We start from the raw sequence: 4,855 nt of genomic DNA, 5'->3' as shown, positions 1-4,855 counted from the left end.
GGGGCCGGCGCGGGGGGGGGGGGGGGGGGCGGCGGGCGCTTACCTGGGCTGCGGCCGGGCCTTCGCGGGCGCCAGCGGGCGGGCGGCGGCGGCGGCGGCGGCTGCGGCGGCGGCGGCCGCGGGCTCCGCTCCTTGTTGGGGATTCGGCGGCGGCGGCGGCGGCGGCGGCCCGGGCGCGCGCTTCCTAGTGACGGAGGCGGCGGGGCCGCGCACGCACGGGCAAGGGCGAGCCCGGATATTTATTTGGCGCTCGGCCGGGAAGCGGGAGGTGCCGAGAAATAGGGCCCGGCTGGGCCCGACGCGCGTGCGCGCGGGCGAGGGCGGGGCCGGAGGTGGGTGCTTCGGCCCCTTAGCTGGGCGGCTGCTCCGCCCGCTGGCTCAGCTGCCGGGACTGGCCGACGCACCCGCTCGGCGCGGAATTGCAGGGGAGAGTGTGCGTAGGGGGACGCGCTTAGGGTTGACGAGAAAGGTGAGTGACCTGCCCGCGTGTGCAAAGGGTTTCCCCAGAGGCAGGCGGGAGGGCTGCCCCAGGAGTCGTACAGTCCGAATCCTGCGATTATCATGGCTTATTTTTGTAGCAAGCGTTAAAAACGGCTTTAAACACCCTCACTTCTGGATCCGCGCGGCTCCCCCCAGTGTTCCTGTGTCGACCCCCAGCCGCGCTCTCCTGTGCTTTAGTCACTGGCCACGTGTGCTCATTTCAATTTACGTTAACTGAAGTTAAAATTCAGTTCCTGCGCTATCACAGAGGCATTAAAAGACACCCTGATGAAGGGTTAGGAATGCCCTGAAAACTCTTTTTTAATGGCTGGAGTGCAAAGTCCCTGCGTTTTCCCGAACGTGAGAAGGTTAGCATCGCTCAGCTTTCCTGGAGTTCCTTTGACTTGGGAGCGAGTACAAACAGGCCTTGCTGTTTGATTGAAAGGTGCAGTGGGGGCCTAGGGGGTGGTGAGTGGGGTCACCTGCCCTGTCCAGGCCGGGGCACTCGTGAGGCATCCTGTTCCCGACCCAGGACTCCTGGAGGAAGCGCTGCAGCCGTGGTGGCGTTGGGCACATCCCCACATCTCACTGTGCTCTGTCTCCCCACCTGCACCGGGCAGTCAGGGGGACCCAGAGGGTGGCTGAGGCTGGCTGTTTTCAGACCAGGGAAGGCACGTGCGAAGTTTTCTCGTGTGTGGTGTCACTGCTTTGGCAGCTGTCAGCTACGGGAGACTCGGGTGCCCAGTGAAAGGCTGCGGGATCTGCGGATGCTCCCTCAGGAGACAGAGAAGGCAGAAAACAAATGCCTACTTCAGGACCAAGCCGTGAACCTGTGTTCATACTTAGGTAGGAAGACCACTGAAGGCCGTTTCCCAGACTGGGAAGTTTCAAGCAAACTTCATTTCAGGGATGTTATAATTGGGAGAGTTAACGCTTTCATTCTGTTTTCAATAATACAGAGTATACTCAATCAAGTGATGAAAAAGTCACTGTTTTTAAAGATTAAACTATTGAGCCTATGTCAGTGCAGCTATTTTATCATCTGGTAAATACAAGAGCAGGTGTGTCTGGTCTGTGCATATCATTTATTTGAGTTTCCCTGTCCTCACATTCCGGAAGTAAATGCCCATAAAGTCAAAGGGAGAGGGCTTCCCTGGTGGCGCAGTGGTTAAGAATCCACCTGCCAACGCAGAGGACACGGGTTTGATCCCTGGTCCGGGAAGATCCCACGGGCCACGGAGCAACTAAGCCCGTGCACCACAGCTGCTGAGCCTGTGCTCTAGAGCCTGTGAGCCACAACTACTGAGCCCAACTACCGAAGCCCACATACCTAGAGCCCGTGCTCTGCAACAAGAGAAGCCCCCGCAATGAGAAGCCCACCTGCCACAAGGAAGAGTAGCCCCGCTCGCCACAACTAGAGAAAGCCCACGTGCAACAACGAAGACCCAACACAGCCAAAAATAAAATAAATTTTAAAAATTAATTAATTAAAAACAAATGTTAAAGGGAGAAAGCTCAGAAGGATGCAGGAAGCAGACCAGGCCAGGTCCTGCTGCTGCACAGCTGGGGTGAGCTGTGGCCGCTGGCCTTGGAGTCTGGGCACCCCAGACTCCCCAGTCTGAGTTTCCACTGCTGCATGGCCTCCACGTATTTCTGCCACAGGACCTCAGGCCTGGTGTTTGAACCTGCGCTCACCTTTTCTGTCTCCGAAGCATTGGGCTCTGCTTGGCTGACAGGATGGATTAGTTCCTCCTGGGGTCTGGGGTGGTGATTTCTCCCCTGTGCTCCCAAGGGGAGGGGAGCTTCCACTCTTGGTTTACCACAGAGGAGGGTAAACCAGGAGAGACTGTCATCATGGGCCGAAGGATGCTGTGGGGTTGTCATGCCCCACTCTCTACTTGGGCTCCACCACACACAACCCCTGACCAGACTGGAAGCAGGACCACGGCAGGCCCAGCTTACCCAGCAATACCCTGGCCCTCCCTTCCTCCACTCTGCAGGCCCCGAGGCCAAAGACCTCCTGCCTGGGGGAGGGTGGCACACGCACTAGGAATTACAGAACTGTGCATGGGTAAAAGGTGTGTTTAAGCTCAGGACAGACAATTCAACCCGTGGAAGAGTATGAAAGGTTTATTGATATGGTTTCAGATTCACAGTGCAGCCAACCTTTAAGAAACTACTCCTCATCTAGCTTTGGTTTAGTATTAAAGACCAAGCTATTGAAATAGTTTCTTTTTCCAACTATGTATCTGTGTGTGGCTCGATTTTTTTCTCATATGCTTCAACCATTCTCACTAATTCTTTTCTTTTTTAAGGAAAACATCACTTTTTCATTTTAAAATGTTAACATGGAATGGGTGTGTCATTTTTTAGTGAACTACTGGGTTTTTTAAATAAATTTATTTTATTTATTTATTTTTGGCTCGTTGCGTCTTCATTGCTACGGGCGGGCTTTTCTCTAGTTGCGGAGAGCGGGGGCTTCTTGTCGTGGCTTCTCTTGTTGCGGAGTACGGGCTTTTGGCGCACAGGCTTAGTTGCTCCGCGGCATGTGGGATCTTCCTGGACAAGGGCTCGAACCCGTGTCCCCTGTATTGGCAGGCGGACACTTAACCACTGCGCCGCCAGGGAAGCCCCTGAATTACTGATTTTTTAAAATATGTATTTGGCCGCGCCGGGTCTTAGTTGCACCGTGCGGGATCTTTAGTTGCAGCATGCAGGATCCAGTTCCCTGACCGGAGGTCGAACCCGGGCCCCCTGCATTGGGGGCGTAGAGTGTTAACCACTGGACCACCAGGGAAGTCCCTGAATTACTGGCGGGTTTTTTGTTTGTCTGTTTTAATTTTTGGCTGCACCACAAGGCTTGCGGGATCTTAGTTCCCTGACCAGGGATCGAACCTGCGCCCTCAGCAGTGAAAGTGCGGAGTCCTAACCACTGGACCACCAGGGAATTCCCTGAATTACTGTTTTTTTAATTTCTGTGTTTTAATTCCCAGTGTGGTCCCTGTCAACCCGAATAGCCCACATAAACAGAGCTCTTTGGGGGTCCTCCATAAATTTTAAGATTATAAGAGGTCCCTGAAACCAAAAAGTTGGGGAAGTTTTCTCAGAAATCCTAGTACATCCATGAAATAGATGATTGTCCAACGCTTGAAGCGATGTTTGTGAGGACGTAGGAGAAGTGCGCGTCTCAGAGGTCTGAACTCGGGCTCACTTCAGCACCTCTCGAGGGGTAAGTCCTCTCCAGGGGAAGGAGTTTGGTGGATCAGGATTTTTGTCTTTATACTGTGTAGTCTGCAGTGAGCATGTATTATGTTTGTAACCAGAAAAAATGTTAACGTCATAAGATAATGCCTACTCTGTTTTCCTAATAGTGGACCTTGTGAAGGTTAAAAACTTTTTTTTTTTTTTGTGGTACGCGGGCCTGTCACTGCTGTGGCCTCTCCTGTTGCGGAGCACAGGCTCTGGACGCGCAGGCTCAGCAGCCATGGCTCACGGGCCCAGCCGCTCCGCGGCATGTGGGATCTTCCCGGACCGGGGCACGAACCCGTGTCCCCTGCATCGGCAGGTGGACTCTCAACCACTGCGCCACCAGGGAAGCCCGGTTAAAAACATTTTAACGTGCTTTAAAAAAATCATAAACTTCCATATGTAACATAAGGTTGTATTGACTAACATGCAATTTCTCACAGGGCAGGGCCTGGGTGTTCAAATCCATCACTGTTCTCTGGAGTGAGACACACAGATGTAATAAGCACTCACTAAACTCATGTTGAATACACAAATTAGTGCATGGATGTTTTAAAGTTACGAATTATGTACCTACAACTGCTGCCTGGGATTGACTTGTGTCCTCCAGAGATGTGGTGACATCACAAGTCCCAGGACCTCAGAATGAGCCCTTATTTGGAACTAGGGTTGTTGCAGGTATAATTAGTGAAATAATGAGGTGTTGGATTGGGGATCCCTAATCCAGTAACTGGTGTCCCATAGGGACAGACACACAGAGGGAGAGGCAGAGACATGTGTGCTGTGTCCACAAGCCAAGGATAGCTGGTGTCCAGCAGAGCCCGGGCTCAAGTTCCCAATCCCTGGGGAGGCCCCCACTGCGTGGAGGCTGGCACTGCTCATCACAGCGCCAGCTGCCTGCAGGGGATAGAAGTCCAAACACTTCATTCCTGGCATCCTGACATCCAGGTCGCCAAGGAGAGCGCGAGGCAGCCGAGCACCGACAGGACAAGCTTTACTCAGGAGAGAAGAGACCAGGTCGGCTTCCGCCGTGGGCATCGTCCCCACGCCAGGTCCTCCCCACCCTGCTGGCCTGCAGGCACCCATCTTGTGCTGCAGGAAGGACCTGACCCCTCCTGAGGAGTCTGAC

The 4,855-nt window shown here is 53.9% G+C and overlaps 1 non-coding gene across 1 annotated transcript; it reads right to left on the bottom strand.

The window, feature by feature from the left end:
* Window positions 1–3,354: 3,354 nt before the first annotated feature.
* TRNAE-UUC (transfer RNA glutamic acid (anticodon UUC)) lies at window positions 3,355–3,427 on the bottom strand. Its single transcript has one exon. It is a non-coding gene; the product is annotated as a tRNA-Glu (tRNA).
* Between the last annotated feature and the right edge of the window lie 1,428 nt (window positions 3,428–4,855).

This window comes from Lipotes vexillifer, unplaced genomic scaffold (genome assembly GCF_000442215.2).
Source record: "Lipotes vexillifer unplaced genomic scaffold, Lipotes_vexillifer_v1.1 scaffold1798, whole genome shotgun sequence".
Taxonomy (NCBI): domain Eukaryota; kingdom Metazoa; phylum Chordata; class Mammalia; order Artiodactyla; family Lipotidae; genus Lipotes; species Lipotes vexillifer.
Note: the sequence above shows the minus strand (reverse complement) of the source record. Positions and strands in the feature narration are given on the sequence as shown.